General features: G+C 36.5%; 1 long non-coding RNA gene across 7 annotated transcripts in view; it reads left to right on the forward strand.

Annotated features, from left to right (window-relative positions):
- Positions 1 to 11,734, forward strand: part of LOC137234294 (uncharacterized) — a 385,635-nt gene extending 373,901 nt beyond the window's left edge. For 5 of the 7 annotated variants that reach the window (XR_010947770.1, XR_010947769.1, XR_010947775.1 and 2 more), the window contains one exon: positions 9,386 to 11,734. This is a non-coding gene — a long non-coding RNA (uncharacterized lncRNA). The remainder of the gene's footprint in view (positions 1 to 9,385) is intronic. The other 2 variants (XR_010947772.1, XR_010947771.1) reach the window with 2 other exon arrangements.
- Positions 11,735 to 18,642: the final 6,908 nt, after the last annotated feature.

An 18,642-nucleotide genomic window follows, 5' to 3' on the forward strand; every position in this document is an offset into this window, starting at 1 on the left:
CTTTGTGTGTGTTAATTCTGCGTGAGAAATCGAGATTGTCGGGGGGATTGGGAGTCCCTTTGCCTTATGAAGGAATCGGTAGACGAAGGACATTACCCGAAGCGCACGAGAATAGGAGGAGAAACGTTCCAGCAGATCGATGCTTTCTGAGGTGTGAAGAGTGACGATGGGTTTTGTTGTAGGGGGGGGTCGGTTTAGGGGTGGTGTTTGGCCAGATCTGAGAGGGTTTGGCTAACCAGAGTGGGCAGTCGACTAAGTCTTGTGGCCAACATCCTCGAGTTCCTAGATCAGCTGGGTTGTCCTTGCTGGTTACATGTTTCCACTTCGCGTTGTTTACATTTTTGATGATCTGAGAGGTGCGGTTTGCAACGTAGGTTTTCCACATATGGGGTGGCTTTTCTAGCCATGCTAACACTATTGAAGAATCCGTCCGTAGCGTTAGTTCGTGAGGTGGAAGTTTTAGCTGAAGTCGAATTTGTTTTATTAATTTAGAGAGAAGAACTGCTCCGCAAAGTTCCAATCGAGGGAGACTGACCGTTTGTAAGGACCCACTTTACTTTTCGCCACAAGCAGGTGACAAGCGTACACGTTTGGAGATTGCTGTGTTCTTATGTAGGCGCAGAAGGCTTTTTCCGAGGCGTCTGAGAAACCGTGTAATTGAGTGGGTATGTCGGGGGAGAGTTGAACCCAACGGGGAATTTTTATGTCTCTTATTGCCGTGAGACTCGTGAAAAGCCATTTTTGAAGGGCGCCGGCTTTGACTTCTTCATCCCAGTCAGTTCCCTCCATCCATAGTTGCTGCAGTAGATTTTTGCTGTGATCATAATTGGCGATAGCCATCCTGCCGGGTCGAAAAGTTTCGCTACCGCTAAAAGAATTTGCCTTTTCGTTCGCGAATTATTCGACGGACTGGGGTCGTAGGAGTACATGAAGGAATCTTTAAGGGCATTCCATCTTATTCCAATCGTTTTGGTGGAGCTGGAGTCCTGGAATTTGAGGAAATCTATGTCCAAGAGGACTGAGTGGGATATGCCTTCGAGTAGTTTTGGGTGGTTGGCCGTTATTTTTCTGAGAGGGAAACCTCCCGATTTGAGTGCTTCGATGATTTGGGTCATGGAGTCGAGTGTGGACTGTATTTGATATCCGCCGGTGAGGATGTCATCTACATATGTTTCATGCAGAAGTACATTGTTGGCGAGCGGGTATTCTTCTTTAGTGTCTTCTGCTAATTGGCGGAGTTTCCTAATCACGAGATAGGGTGAGCAGTTGACACCAAAGGTGACTGTTTTTAACTTGAAATCTTCAAGCTTGGAGTTAGAAGATCTACGAAAGAGGATTCGTTGATAATTTTGATCTTCTGGGTAGACTGTAATTTGGCGTTACATTTTTTCTATGTCACCGCTGAAAACAAATTTATAGAGGCGCCACTGTAGGATTATCAGCACTAAGTCATTTTGAAGTGTGGGACCGGTGTTTAATATCTCATTCAATGAGTTTCCGGAGTGAGTTGATTTGGAGGCATTGAAGACTACTCGTACCTTTGTGGTTTTACTATCGGGTTTTATAACCGCGTGGTGAGGCAAATAGAAGAAGTATTTGCCTTTGTTAATAACCTCGCGAGGTGAAGTTGGCTCCATGTGGTCCAGAGTTAAGTATTCTTCTAATACTTCAGAGTACTTTTCTCTTAACTCTGGCTTTTTCTCTAGGGTTCTTTTACGCTGATATATTGCTGCTGGGCTGCGGGACGAGAGTGGCCGAGAGCTATAGTTTCGGGAAAACCTTGCTTGAAGGGGAGTTTGACCATGTATCTACCGTCTCCTTTCCGAAAGGTGGTTTTTTGTACAGCTCCTCGCAAAATATATCATCGTCTGTTATGGATGAGGAAGTTGGAACCTCTTGTTCCCAGAAACTTTTTAGCAGTTCATTTAGAGAATTATCTGGATTATCAATTACGTGGGTGGAGAATGACGAAATTTGTTCGTTAACCGGACCACTTAGTATCCATCCAAATATTGTTTGTTGTGCGATAAGAGTTCCTGTCACGTTAGTTTCCAGGCCGTTTAGCAGAATTTGAGGGATTACATCACTACCAAGCAACAAGTCAATTCTTGCTGGGGAGAAGCAATTGGGGTCTGCCAGAGATAGTGAAGAGAACTTCTGGAAGTCCACGTTTTTGGCTTTGAATGATGGCAAGAAGTGAGTTAATTGCTGCAGGATTATCGCATGAGTTGGGATTTGAGTTGCTAAGTCGTCTGAGCAAATATTCATCAGACAAGTCTTATTTGAAGTCTGGACTACGCGTCCGCCCATCCCTGATATTTGGTAACTGCTTTTTTGTGTGGGTAGACCAAGTAGCTTTTGTATACGCGAGGACACAAAGGTTTTTTCGGAGCCTTGGTCTATTAGTGCGCGGAGCTTGAATATTTCTCCTCGGTGGAGAATGGGAACCATCGCGGTTGGCAGTAAGGTTTTTTTTTATTCTCACTTTGAGAGGTTGAGGCTTGATTTTGTGCTGCCTTATTTTGGAGCTTCGCGGCTTGTGCGGAGGTAGAGGGAGCCTCGTTGATATTTAGCTCTTGAGGTTTAACCCTTGTTTGGTTATTACGTGACGAGGGACAATGATTGTTGGAGTTGACCGATGGAGTGGTCTGATAGTGGAGGAGAGAGTGGTGTCTCTTTTGGCAATATACACATTTGAAGTTGCTCTTGCACTCGGAGTCCAGATGGAAAATGCTAAGCAGTTTTTGCAATAATGATTTTGTTGAACAAAATTGTTCCGTTCCGCGACACTGAGTTGTTTAAATTTTAGGTAATTCATCATAAAATGATTCGAATTGCACAATTTACAGGATGCCTGTCGAGTCGATTCGCTATGATATGAGTGGGACTTATTTGTGAAGTTATTCGGCTGATTTTGGGGTGTTGAAGCTCTCATTTGGGTGGCGAGGCTTGCTTGGCCGATACGTACCGAGCCGTTCAACTACTTCATAGCGCGTCGTTAGGAACTTGTCCATTTCAGACCAGAGTGGGAGTTCTTTCCTGGACTCTAGCGATTGTTCCCATAAGGCGAGAGTTTCATTGGGGAGCTTAGAGGCGCATAAATATATAATGATGGGATCCCAGTTGTTGGTGGGGACGTTGTTTAAATTTAGAGTTGAGATGCAGTTATTTATAGTGGTTTGGATATCTTGGATCCTTTCACCATTTTCATAAAACAGGGGTTAAATAGAGTCTTTGGTTGGCTGTCTACGAGAATTCTACGATTCTCGTATCTGGACTTGACTGCCCCCCAGGCTAGCTCGAAATTTTGATCGTTGAGGGGATATTTTTGGATTATTAGGGCCGCTTTACGGGTTTTTTGTCTCAAGTGGTAAAGTTTTTGTGCAGGGGATAATTTGGGGTGGTTTATGTAAACCGCTGTAAACATGTCCCTAAATGACGACCATGTTTCGTAGTCCCCGTGGAACACTTCAGTATCGCATGCAGGAGCTTTGAGATAGGGTTCAGACCTTGACCTGGGCATTATCAGTGGCACCATGGGTTGTCCTTGGCTGATGGGGTTCGGCTCCAGTTGCGCGAGCAGCTCGTTCATTCTGGTCCTTGTGTTCAGTGTGGTCTCACTTTGTCATAATTTTCGTCCAGTGTTGACAGGGCGCTGGCATCTGTGACGTTCATATGTGCTGCTTCGTATGACCGTTCTACTGCGATTACGAGTCTGTTGAGTTCCTCCATATATGTCTGCAAACCGGGTTTGGTGTGATCTTCCTCAGAGATATTCCACCATTTGTCGCATATCCTGTCGAGTTTTCCTATTTCGAAAAGGGATTTCCTCAAGAATTCTTCTTCTTCTGTCTGGGACCTGCTCCGAGTCTTGGTCCCTTTGGGTAGAGACAGTTTCTCTGTTTTGTCGTCGGTCATTCTGACGCTGAGGGTTTTTGCTCAAAATACAAAACTAGTTGCGAGACTCTTTGATTTGGGAGGTCAAAGCTAATGTTGGCTTATGTATGCGGCAGGAAGTGTATCAGTGGTACACGAGAGTGTATTTTTGAGATGTGTATTTGGAGTACACAAAGAATATTACTATGCGAAAGCTTTTTTATTATATAAAATATATTGAGGGATATATTTCTATAATTGTTTTAGGGGTTGGGGTTTATTTTGAAAAAATTAATACACAATTTTTCCTTCGCTTTTATGTGTTTTTGTCCCACTGTATTTTTGATAAAAATTTTATTTGCTGTGGCCCACTGTGGGAATTTTGCTAGCGGCACTTATTTCATTGACTATATATATATGTATGTACAAGTATATAGGTGCCCTTAATTGCTGTTAACGGGGGTGGGTTCGTGCACTTGCCTGAGCGCTTCTGAGTCCAAGTGTATGTTCGTATATGTATGTTACAATTATGGAGTTGAGCGGAATTGCTATGCGAATGGTGGTGAGGTTATGCACTTGTCTCAGCGCTTCTGAGCACAAATGAATATATGTAATATATATGTGTATAAAGCTTATGTAGTTTAACGGTGGAAAAATTATGCACTTGTCTCAGCGCTTCTGAGTACAAGTAAAAATATGTAAGTAAATTATATATTTTTTTTGTAAGCTAATGGGGCAAGAGTGTCGTTGGGCGAATATTATTGAACCGAATTTAAGTCTTTGGTAAATGCCTGCAAACGTATGTAAGTATGCAAAAATTTTGGCTGTTGCTGGGCTAAGATGATGTGAAAAACTAACGGAGGCTATGTGCTATGTACGGGTGAGTTAATAATTTGTTGAGGTAAATAAAGGGTTTTTAATCATTTCTTTTCAGGGGCATTCAAGGGAAGGCAAAGTATACCTCCTTGGTATACCTACGTGGTTTATATATGTATATAAATATATATGTAAGTATTTGAAACTGTGTGATTTATATATCTTAGCGGATTAGAGGTTTGTGTTGGGGAATTAAGAGATTTGTTTTGAGTTTATATTTTATATAGCAAATATGAGAACATAAGAGGTTTCTCGAGAAATGCTTTAGAGGTCCGCTAGGTCATATAAATCTGTGTATGTGCAGTAGGAAATTTTTTTCTGCACTTACTTTTTTCCTGGGATACCTTCTATTTACCGTACGCTGCTGTTCCGAGATTTTGCTGGTGTTGGTAATGGGGAAATGTTGCTGGTGCTGTTAGCGGGATCTGCTGCTGGTGCTGGTAACGGATCCGCTGCTTGTGTGGATAGCGGGTTCTTCTGCCTGTGCTGGTAACTTTTCCTGCTGCTTGTGGACTGTACCTTCTTGATGTTCGAAAATTTTTTTTTTGTAATGTCTAAATTTTTATTTTTCAGGTTCGGCACCCTACTTTTTGTTTTCACGGTCTAAATTAAAACATTTCTTATACTTTCACCTCTTTTCTGTTGTATTTGTTCACTTCCAGGTTTGAGGATCGCTTTTTGTGCTAAATTTTGATTTATTTTTTCCTCAGGTTTTCGAGCACTTTTATTTAACAGTTTCTTCCCTTTTTCCAGACCACCAAGTTGTACTTTTCTTTTCTTTTCTTGTCAGTCTTTTGTGGGCATTTATTTAACAATTTATTCCTTTCTTTTCAGAATTTTTTTAGAATACCAACTTGTACTTCTATTTTCTTTTCAGGTTTTTTAGAACACCAAAATGAACTTATATTTTCTTTTCTTTTCAGGTTTTTTTTTTGAGCACTGCACTAATTTAGGTAAATTTCTTTTATTCTTCAGATTTTTGAGCACCCTACTTTTTCCTCTTTTCAGGTTGTTTTTTTTTTTCAAACAGCACGTATAATAAATTTTCAGGTTTTTCAGCGCACTCTACTTCGTCTTTCTTTTCAGATTTTTTCAAGCGCCGCACTTCTAAAGAATTTTTTTTCCAAACAGCACTTTTAATACATTTTCAGGTTTTTCGGCGCACCATACTTCTTATTTCTTTTCAGATTTTTTTTTCGAGCACCGCACTTCTCATAAAATATTCTTTTCCTTTTCAGGTTTTGGAGTAACCTTTTTTCCTATTTCAGAGTTTTTCGGAAACCGCACTGCTTCAGATTTTTCGTAGCACATTACTGCTTAATTTAAAATTTGATTTTCTTTTTCAGATTACTTAACACAGCTTTTTGCTTTTCTTTTTCAATTTAAAATTTGCTTTTCTTTTTCCGATTTCGTAGCACTGCTTTTTGCTTTTCTTTCTCAATTTAAAATTTGCTTTTCTTTTTCAGATTTATAGGTATTCAGCACTTTAGTTTTTTGGCACCTTTTCAGGTTTTTCGGAGAACCTTACTGTTTAATTTAAATTTGGTTTTTTTTTCGATTTTTCAACACCGCTTTTTCAGTTTTATATTCTTCAGCACTTTAGTTTTTTGGAATTTTCGCTTATTTTCAGCTTTTTTCTTTTAAAAAAAATTTCCTTATAGGAAACTATAGCCTGTTTTAATGCTTCTTTTTTCTTTGTTAAATTTATATTTCCACTTTGGCTGGCGAAAGGACCATGAACTGACATCCATAGGTCGCTGGTTCATATTCGGCTCGAATGACCATGAATTGGTTTTCACTTATGGGCAGACGCTTACGGAGTTCGATAGCGTATCCCCCTGCGTCCCCGAGTTTTTAAATATAAACACCAAAAGAACTTAACAGCGGTTGATTTTAACTTTATAATAATTAATCACTCAAGTTTTATGCACTTTTTTGGGCTTTTAAATTACAAGTTCACAAAGACTGAAAATGAATACCATAATGTGCGCGCGCTCAACGATAACTGACCAACTCCGTTTTGCCGCTGACAGTTAAGCCTTTGGTTTTTTACTTCTTTTCGTATGTATATGTACATATGTAGACTTAAGGTACGTACATGACAAAGAAGCGGTATTCTTCCAATTTGATTTAATAGATTTTACATTAGGGCGTTCGAATTTATGATATACAAATTTTTAGGTGAGTATGAATTTACAGATGAGTATGAGTTTAAGGTAAGTATATGTATATATTTATTTTACTTCATTAAATTAATTCATTGCCTATATATACATACTTATAGGAATAATTAATTTTTATAGAATTCAAGTAAGTATAAGAGTAGATTTACATATGTATATAAAATTTGAAAATAATCATATTTTAAAATTCGATTAAATTTTATTACTCCATGTCTTCAACAATGATATCTTTATGAAGAAAAAGTCACATCTGGGACAGTCTTGAATACTGTTACTAGCAAATATGTGTGGAAATTCAACAGCATCTGTTAATCATTTTTCAATGTATCTAAGTATAAGTCAAAAGTAAAAGTCATTGTCAACAAAAAAAAAAAAAAAAACAAGCTACTCTTGTGTGCAGAACTTAAAATAAACCAAGATCTAATAGATAATTTTCACTAGATCTAGGGGTGTGATGTCTCTGTGCATTGACTAAGCTTCCCGCTGCATTTGGTATAAATAGCACAAAGGCATCAGGAGGATCAAAACCAAGGAGAAAGGTGGATTTTGTACAGATTATTATATATAAAAACGATTTTTTTTGTTTGCTCCGAGTACCTGCAATAGTTTTGAAAGTTTATAAAGTTTTGGCAGCTAATGGTATCAAAATATAAATTTTTTTTAATGTAAAATATGACCTGTAGCGTTTTGAAGAATTTTGAAAATTCGTTCATATAAAAAGATGAAATTCGCATGATAACAACGTAATTTTTTATTAATAGTGTAACTATATTGTACTTTTAATCACGTTAGCTGGCTATACGCTTTTTTCTTTATATTTCATCTTTTTTGAAAATGCTACACTGTGTCTGGAAGGCGATGTTTTTCTATTGTCATAAACAAAAAAATATATAATATTTCATTAAATGACAACACAATATTGAACTACCTACCCAATTGGAAACTTTATTGTTCATATAATATATATGGCCGTGTCTTTTCCAAGAATATGTTAGCAAGAAATTTTGGATTTCGCCCAAATAATAAGTTAATAATAATAATTAGTTTTTCTCTTGCAAAGGAAGATGTAAAATTTTTTTTATCATATGCGCCAAGGGAAGAAAGGTCGTATTTACAATCAGATTTGGACACATTGCTTAATTTTTGCACCATCATCTATAGGCCACTTAATCTTAAAAAATGCGAATTTATGTAGATTACTTCAGGCAGATTCCTACACTTTTAACAATTATAATCTTGAAAAGGTATACAGTTTTATAGACCTTGGAGTTAATATGGACACTTAACTTCAACCTTCATATTACTGCAACTGTTAATAAGGCTAGAGGTGTTCTGGCGTTTGCAAATAGTGTAACTATTTGTCGCGTAAGCAAAACTTTAAAATTTTTAGAAACTGAGGTCTGGTTAGTGTTGTGTGTTCCTCTAATATTTTACATTGTTGCATAATGGTGTGGATTGCTAATTGTGTGTGTATATTGGTAAAGAGAGATATCACATCAAACGATACCAGGATTTCGTCATTTACTATCTCTATATTTTTTAAATTTTCCTTCACGTGGAACGCATTTTGGACGTTATACCTTTTTGATACGACTTCTTTCAGTGTGTGGCCTATGTATTTAGAAAGGTTGTAACAAGGTACATTGATGGACGACGATATCGGACGAAGGAGAGTATTTTCTTTATGTATATTTCGGAGGCCATACAGTCTAGGTGCTACTGCCGCAGTGCACGCGAGTTGTGTCTTCTGTTTGAGGTTTATGTTCTTTAGTTTATAGATAACGTTCACGCTGTTATTCTTTTTCCTTTGTAACTGATGTGTTGGATCCATCCGTATGGTTTTGTAAGTTGTCTTATCGTTTAGTAGCTCTTTCATTTTTTTTTTTTTTGTAGTCTGTCTTGTACATCATTACCGTTTTGTTTCCCTTATCAGCATTAGTAACTACTATAAAGTCTTTGTGTTGTTTCAAGAATTTTTTTGTGTTCTTAAACCACTTTATTATAATTTTCTCCTTTGGGCCGTTCTTTGTTTTATTTTTAAAGGTGTTGATTTTATAGCAAACTTACATCTGATGGTACCCTTTTGTCTATCATCTTCCATCGTCTGTATTGCTTGTTCAAGGTCTGCAATTAAATGTATCGGAGAAAATGTGTCTCTAGTAACAGGTAGGGCGAATTTTTTCCCATCGAGAGTACCCACCGGCACTCGTCGGGTACGTCAATATTTGTTGGTTCTTAGCCCATATTTTTCTATACATCTACTGATTTGGGATTTTAGTTTTTTGTCTTGGTCTTTTCCCGTGGCAGTTATTTTTTTTGCAGAAAATTTTTTGGTGTTCTATTATTTGCTTAAATTCATATTCTTCAAGTTTTTTAAATAAGGTATTTTTAATATGTGTGATGGGGTTTTTTTGGAGCTTAATTTGTATGTCGGCTTCTTTTATCTCCAGGTTCAAGAGGATACAACAACGAATAAAATATGCTTTCAAATTTAAAGACCATGTGGACAACATAAGTTGCGCTTATTCAACAGCGATTTCGGAGAATAAACATGTATGCGCACGGAAGTGGTTGGAAGTTATTATTAGTAAATTGTGAATTGTTTTCAATGTTGTTTGTTTATATGTTATAATTTAATGTTATATGTATGTAAGTGAAATTTTTATGGGAAATTGTTGAATATTTTGTAATTGTTTTATGTTTTGTCAAATAAACTAGGCTCCCTGAAGATGGTACAAAATAGCACCGAAATGCATAGGAGAAAAAGGAAAACTCAGCGTTTTGCCTTATAATTTGAAATCGGCCGTAAAGCTCAATAAATATCAACACAAAAGAGAATTTTATTTCTATGGTACAATAGAACAGTATAAATAATCACCCCTATCATGCATTTCGATTACGTTCCCGCTCTACGCTCCGCCGGAGTCGAAAGTAGGTATCATGCAATTGGATTGAAAGAAGAAGAGGAGAAGCTATAACTCTTTCGAAATCAGCTGTTTGCCTTGAAATATGTGAAACTGGAACATAACAAAGCAAAAATACACAAATTAGTGCTGTTCAAAGGAAATTAATAAAAGTAAAATTTTTATATTGTTATTATTTTTATTAAACGTAAGTATGGAATCCTTATCCGCGGCGATTTTACTGGTTGAGGAGAGCAGCACATCTCAGAATGCTGTGGTGAGAATTGAAAGGAGAAGATTGCGAGATATGTGCGATCCCTTCCAGATGAATGACGGGCTCTAAGTAATTGCACGTGAAAGTAGACAATTTTCTTACAATTTGTTTACTTATTTAGATTCAAAAAAAACTTTCGTCTGAATAAGGACGTATTCAATTATGTCCTAGATACGTTTGCGGAAGAAACGACGGCAAGTACTTTGTCCTCGTTATCTCCGCTTATCATTGTAGTAACCGCTTTAAGATTTTTTGCGGAAGGCAGTTACCAGCATGAATTTGGCGCAGACTACAATGTTGGAATGGCACAATCAACCATGTCAAAGTGGCTGTCAATTTTTCTCGAAATAATGCAGCGGAAGCTATGCCCATAGTGGATAAAATTCGAAATAGAGAAGCAGGAAGCAAAACAAGATTTTTTACGAAGGCTGGTTTCCCAGGTGTTATCGCGTGCGTTGATGGCACGCACATAAAAATAATCAAGCCATCCTATGAACCTTTCCTTTATTACAATAGAAAAGGATTTTACAGCATCAATGTTATGGTGGTGAGGATTGTATTTCATGAAATCAATTCCATAATTGAAAATTTATTAGAATAAGAAGCATTGACACAAGGTATCCTGGGTGCAATCACGACGCTCATGTATGGGGATTAAGCAAGCTGAGGTGCTATATGAAACGACGATATCGTAAAGGTGAAAAGAACACATGGCTGTTAGGTATTTAGTGATACATATATGTACGTTTCTTAGACAATTTAAAATAGTTATTTGCTTTTTTCTAGGCGTTGCTGGATATCCATTACAACCCTGGCTAATGACTCCGTATCGCTCCGTAAGTCAAGGCAGCCGACAAAGTAATTATAACATGAAGCACTCTAAAATTAGAAATATTATAGATCGGACGATCGGAGTTTTAAAGAACCGCTTTCGATGTTTGTTGGGAGCTCGAGAATTGCATTAATCGCCTCAAAAAGCGAGTGAAATTATAAATGTAGCTTGCGCACTGCACAATATTTGCATTTTCTACAAAGTAGAATATTTGAATCCGATAGAATTTGATAATGAAGCCGTTAAGAGGAAGAGGAACAAACCAATGACCCTGAATTTACTTCAGCAGCAAATCGTTTTCGTGACAACATACTTCCTTCTTTTCAAAGTGTATAACATTTTAGTTCAATATTTCATGTTTTTTTTTTTAAATTCCAAATTTAGCTATGTTAATTTAAGAATTAAATTCAGCGCATATGACATTTTGTTACATAAAAATGGCATTCCGTTCATTTCTCAAGTTGCTTATTAAAGATAATACAAAAAATACAAAAATCAGGTATACGATTATTCCGAGTCTTCTAATTCATTTAAGATAATACAAAAAAAAACCAAAAATCAGGTATACAATTATTCCGAGCCTTCTCTATAGTTAGGATCTGGTTTTAGCATTCGAATTTTCATTTCCACCTTTTCTTTTTACAGGTTTTCCTTTATCTTGTTGTGTCGTTGCTGCTCTTGAAGCTGTTTTGCTGCAGTGTTTGCCATAACTTCTAGAGAGCGGTTCATTCGCCGGAAATATGTCACAGTTTCCTTCATTTTGCCATCGACAGCTTCATAATGATTTTTTGTTTGGGCATAAAATTCTTTCTGGAGATCTTGTTGCTGCCTTAAACGATGCAGCACTCTCCTTTTCTGTTCTTCTTTCTCTGTTATGGCTGCTAGCTCTGCTGGTTGAAGGCACATCGTATGAATGTGTCGAAATGTCCATTTCGGAGGTTCGGTCTGCGTCTTGTGTACTACCGCCATAATCGTAGGCATTCCTTATTCCACTTGTAAACTTTTCCAAACCCGTTAAACGCACAATTTTCTCCTCAAGTGGACTTATACGTTGCAAGCGCCATTGCCCTCCCCCTGTGCTCATCATTTCCTTCTTATTGCTAGTTAGCTTGCGTTTGATATAGCACTTCCAGTCAATGCAAACCTGTAACAAATTCGATTAATACCTTGCATTAGAGTGTTTTTATGGTGGACCAAGTGCATTTAAAATAGATGCTACCTCTTCCCAAAAAGCCTGCACATCTTCCTTTGGACGCTGGTGGAAACCGTTGGCTATATCTGGCTTACTCTCCATCATATCTGCCAATTTTCCATATTGCTCTAGTGTTGTTGTTTTTGACTTGAAAGCATATCAAAAAACCTCATTCGAGCGCAAAAACTGGAAATATCGTGAGTTCTACTACTTTTTAATACAAGTTTTACTTACATTTTAAGAAAATAAAAAAAATCAGGCAAATTAATAAAATTTGTACAGCTAAATAAAAAACAAAAAATTCTCCGCCAAAAAAATTGCAATAGAAAAACGGAGCTACGATCGAAGTGCATTAGCAGAATTGTAAATTTAGTAGTTGAACTGAACGGAAACGGACCGCATGATACTAAAGTGGCCAAACGGAGAAAATTTCAATCCAAGTCGAAATGCATGATAGGGGTGATTATTTATAAAAACGATTTTTTTGGTGTTCTCCGAGTCCCTGCAATAGTTTTAAAAGTTTTGGGAGCTAATGGTATCAAAATTTACCACTTTTTTTAATGAAAAATATGACCTGTATCGTTTCGAAGACTTTTTGAAAATTCGTTCATATAAAAAGATGAAATTCGCATGATAACAACGTAATTTTTTATTAAGAGTGTAACTACAATGTACTTTTAATCACGTTAGCTGGCTATCCGCTTTTTTCTTCATATTTCATGTTTGCTGAAAATGCTACACTGTGTCTGGAAGGCGATGTTTTTCTATTGTCATAAACAAAAAATATATAATATTTCATTAAATGACAACACAATATTGGACTACCTACCCAATTGGAAACTTTATTGTTCATATAATATATATGGTCGTGTCTTTTCCAAGAATATGTTAGAAGAAATTTTGGATTTCGCCCAACTAAATAAGTTAATAATAATAATTCGGTTTTCTCTTGCAAAGGAAGATGTAAAATTTTTTTTATCATATGCGTCAAGCGAAGAAAAGTCGCTTTTACAATCAGATTTGGACACATTGCTTAATTGGTGCACCATCAGATATAGGCCACTTAATCTTAAAAAATGCGAATTTATGTAGATTACTTCAGGCAGATTCTTACACTCTTAACAATTATAATCTTGAAAAGGTATACAGTTTTATAGACCTTGGAGTTAATATGGACAGTAAACTTAACTTCAACCTTCATATTACTGCAACTATTAATAAGGCTGGAGGTGTTGTGGCGTTTGCAAAGTAATTGTTGTCGCGTAGGCAAAACTCTAAAATTTTTTGAAACTGAGATATGGTTAGTGTTGTGTGTTTCTCTAATGTTTTCCATTGTTGCATAATGGTGTGGATTGCTAATTGTGTGTATATTGGTAAAGAGAGATATCACATCAAACTATACCAGGATTTCGTCATCTTCTATCTCTGTATTTTTTAATTTTTCTTTCACTTGGAACGAATTTTGGACGTTATACCTTTTTGATACGACTTCTTTCAGTGTATGGCCTATGTATTTCGAAAGATTGTAACAAGGTACATTGACGGACGACGATATCGGACGAGGGGGAGTATCTTGGGGAGGCCATACAGTCTAGGTGCTATTGCCGCAGTGCACGCGAATTGTGTCTTCTGTTTGAGGTTTATGTTCTTTTGTTTATAGAAAACGTTCACGATGTTATTCTTTTTCCTTTGTAACTGATGTGTTGGATCCATCCGTATGGTTTTGTAAGTTGTCTTATCGTTTAGTAGCTCTTTCATTTTTTTTTGTAGTCTGGCTTGTACATCATTACTGTTTTGTTTCCCTTATCAGCATTAGTAACTACTATAGAGTCTTTGTGTTGTTTCAAGAAGAATTCTTTTGTATTAAACCATTTTATTATAATTTTCTCCTTTGGGCCGTTCTTTGTTTTATTTTTAAAGGTGTTGATTTTGTAGCAAACTAACATCTGATGGTGTCCTTTTGTCTATCATCTTCCATCGTCTGTATTGCTTGTTCAAGGTCTGCAATTAAATGTATCGGAGAAAATGTGTCTCTAGTAACAGATAGGGCGAATTTTTTCCCATCGAGAGTACCCACCGGCACTCGTCGGCTACGTCAATATTTGTTAAATTTATAAACCAATCCTCGTTGGTTCTTAGCCCATATTTTTCTACACATCTACTGATTAGGGATTTTAGTTTTTTGTGAAGGTCTTTTCCCGTGGCAGTTATTTTTTTTGTAGACAATTTTTTGGTGTTCTATTATTTGCCTAAATTCATATTCTTCAAGTTTTTTAAATAAGGTATTTTTAATATGTGTGATGGCGTTTTTTTTTGGAGCTTAATTTGTATGTTGGCTTCTTTTATCTCTAGGTTCAAGAGGATATAACAACGAATAAAAGATGCTTTCAAATTTAAAGACGATGTGGACAACATAAGTTGCGCTTATTCAACAGCGATTTCGGAGAATACACATGTATGCGCACGGAAGTGGTCGGAAGTTATTATTAATAAATTGTGAATTGTTTTCAATGTTGTTTGTTTATATGTTATAATTTAATGTTATATGTATGTAAGTGAAATTTTTATGTGAAATTGTTGAATATTTTGTAATTGTTTTATGTTTTGTCAAATAAACTAGGCTCCCTGAAGAAGGTGCAAAATAGCACCGAAATGCATAGGAGAAAAAGGAAAACTCAGCGTTTTGCCTTATAATTTGAAATCGGCCGTAAAGCTCAATAAATATCAACACAAAAGAGAATTTTATTTCTATGGTACAATAGAACAGTATAAATAATCACCCCTATCATGCATTTCGATTACGTTCCCGCTCTACGTTCCGCCGGAGTCGAAAGTAGGTATCATGCATTGCAATTGGATTGAAAGAAGAAGAGGAAGAGCTATTACTCTTTCGAAATCAGCTGTTTGCCTTGAAATATGTGAAACTGGAACATAACAAAGCAAAAATACACAAATTAGTGCTGTTCAAAGAAAATAAATAAAAGTAAAATTTTTATATTGTTATTATTTTTATTAAACGTAAGTATGGAATCCTTATCCGCGGCGATATTACTGGTTGAGGAGAGCAGCACATCTCAGAATGCTGTGGTGAGAATTGAAAGGAGAAGATTGTGAGATATGTGCGATCCCTTCCAGATGAATGACGGGCTGTAAGTAATTGCACGTGAAAGTAGACAATTTTCTTACAATTTGTTTACTTATTTAGATTCAAAAAAACTTTCGTCTGAACAAGGACGTATTCAATTATGTCCTAGATACGTTTGCGGAAGAAACGACGGCAAGTACTTTGTCCTCGTTATCTCCGCTTATCATTGTAGTAACCGCTTAAGATTTTTTGCAGAAGGCAGTTACCAGCATGAAGTTGGCGCAGACTACAATGTTGGAATGGCACAATCAACCATGTCAAAGTGGCCGTCAATTTTTCTCGAAATAATGCAGCGGAAACTATGCCCATAGTGGATAAAATTCGAAATAGAGAAGCAGGAAGCAAAACAAGATTTTTTTACGAAGGCTGGTTTCCCAGGTGTTATCGTGCGCACATAAAAATAATCAAGCCATCCTATGAACCTTTCCTTTATTACAATAGAAAAGGATTTTACAGCATCAATGTTATGGTGGTGCGGATTGTATTTCATGAAATCAATTCCATAATTGAAAATTTATTAGAATAAGAAGCATTGACACTAGGTATCCTGGGTGCAATCACGACGCTCATGTATGGGGATTAAGCAAGCTGAGGTGCTATATGAAACGACGATATCGTAAAGGTGAAAAGAACACATGGCTGTTAGGTAGTTAGTGATACATATATGTACGTTTCTTAGACAATTTAAAATAGTTATTTGCTTTTTTTCAAGGCGATGCTGGATATCCATTACAACCCTGGCTAATGACTCCGTATCTTTCCTTAAGTCAAGGCAGACGACAAAGTAATTATAACATGAAGCACTCCAAAACTAGAAATATTATAGATCGGACGATCGGAATTTTAAAGAACCGCTTTCGATGTTTTTTGGGAGCTCGAGAAGTGCATTACTCGCCTCAAAAAGCGAGTGAAATTATAAATGTAGCTTGCGCACTGCACAATATTTTATATATAAAATAATACAAAAAAAAAAAAAAAACAAAAATCAGGTATACAATTATTCCGAGCCTTCTCTATAGTTAGGATCTAGTTTTAGCATTCGAATTTTCATTTCCACCTTTTCTTTTTACAGGTTTTCCTTTATCTTGTTGTGTCGTTGCTGCTCTTGAAGCTGTTTTGCTGCAGTGTTTGCCATAACTTCTAGAGAGCGGTTCATTCGCCGGAAATATGTCACAGTTTCTTTCATTTTGCCATCGACAGCTTCATAATTATTTTTTGTTTCGGCATAAAATTCTTTCTGGAGATCTTATTTCTCCCTTAGTAACGATGCAGCACTCTCCTTTTCTGTTCTTCTTTCTCTGTTATGGCTGCTAGCTCTGCTGGTTGAAGGCACATCGTACGAATGTGTCGAAATGTCCATTTCGGAGGTTCGGTCTGCGTCTTGTGTACTATCGCCATAATCGTAGGCATTCCTTATTCCACTTGTAAACTTTTCCAACCCCGTTAAACTCAGAATTTTCTCCTCAAGTGGACTTATACGTTGCAAGCGCCATTGCCCTCCCCCTGTGCTCATCATTTCCTTCTTATTGCTAGTTAGCTTGCGTTTGATATAGCACTTCCAGTCAATGCAAACCTGTAACAAAACGTTAGATTTTACAAATTCGTTTTCAATTCAATTAATACCTTGCATTAGAGTCTTTTTATGGTGGACCAAGTGCATTTAAAATAGATGCTACCTCTTCCCAAAAAGCCTGCGCATCTTCCTTCGGACGCTGGTGGAAACCGTTGGCTATATCTGGCTTACTCTCCATCATATCTGCCAATTTTTCATATTGCTCTAGTGTTGTTGTTTTTACTTGAAAGCATATCAAAAAACATCATTCGAGCGCAAAAACTGGAAATATCGTGAGTTCTACTACTTTTTAATACAAGTTTTACTTACATTTTAAGAAAATAAAAAAAATCAGGCAAATTAATAAAACTTGTACAGCTAAATAAAAAAACAAAAAATTCTCCGCCAAAAAAATTGCAACTTAGAAAAACGGAGCTACGATCGAAGTGCATGATTAGCAGAATTGTAAATTTAGTAGTTGAACTGAACGGAAACGGAACGCATGATACCAAAAAGGCCAAACGGAGAAAATTTCAATCCAAGTCGAAATGAATGATAGGGGTGATTATTTATAAAAACGATTTTTTTTTGGTTTTCTCCGAGTCCCTGCAATAGTTTGTTGCATTTATAAAATGATGGTATGTTATCCACAGTGAGAGGAGACTGCAGCACGTACTGGTTCGGATCTAGCTCGTCGGAATGGGATGGAATCCTTGTCACGTCACTTGGATTAATATCGCCAACAACAAAAATCTACGTGCTTTTGTAGACATTCTAACTAAAATTCAAAACCACTATTACATCCCTAATGTAGATATCGGACACTATGAATACTCGCGTACGTATGATTTTCCTCCGGACGAGATGGTAAACTCCGGGTATGCCCTCCCTACCTTGTGTTTCCGGCACCAAAAACTATGTATTGAAAACACCCTAATGCTAGGTTCGGTTACTCAAACCCTACTTTACTAGTTTAGCACTTCATAATAATAACCCGTGATTAAGTTCACATTACCATCGAATATAAATTTATTTACTTCAAATTATATATGTATATATACCTAGAATTACAATTAATATTTACCCGAAGATTTGGTAACAATGTGTTTGCATAATGAACATAATGGTTGGTTGGGCTGCGCTTATATGTCGCTTGATTTTTTTTTCCAATGAGAAGTTGTATGTAGATGCTCTATTACTAAATGAGCACGGTATGCAAAACTACGGTAATCTCTTATGATACGTAAGTGTGAGGCGAGTTAAAATTTTTCGTGAGCACGGTACCGTATTTGCTTGTATACATGGGTACAGTGGGGCACTTATCTCACCATAGATATCAAAATTTATGTTCTAACTTCTTTTGGAATTTACGACTTTGCAAGGATATAATCATGTGACATGAAAAGTATGTAATTATGAAAATGATATAATTAAGTATTAACGCTTAATATGTATATTTTCTGAATATTTATGCATTCTAATTGTAATTCAGTTTAAAATGAAAATTCTCAAAAATAATTTCTCCTCTTCTTACAGCTAATTCAAACTGATATTTTTATATATAGGTTAAGTTAAATTTGCAAATTCTATCTAGCATATACACACTATAGTACCTAGTTTGGTGTAGAAAACGAAAATATGAAATTTTGCACTTACATGATTTTGACGTGGTATCCCTCGGCTGGCCAGGCGATAAGATGCACGAAGTACGCTGCATGAATTTATGACACGCTATATATGTATGTATATGGCAACAGAACTTAAAAATTTATACTTTTACACAATATAATTATTTATGTAGGTATATAC

The sequence above is a fragment of the Eurosta solidaginis genome, chromosome X (genome assembly GCF_040869045.1).
Source record: "Eurosta solidaginis isolate ZX-2024a chromosome X, ASM4086904v1, whole genome shotgun sequence".
NCBI classification, from domain to species: domain Eukaryota; kingdom Metazoa; phylum Arthropoda; class Insecta; order Diptera; family Tephritidae; genus Eurosta; species Eurosta solidaginis.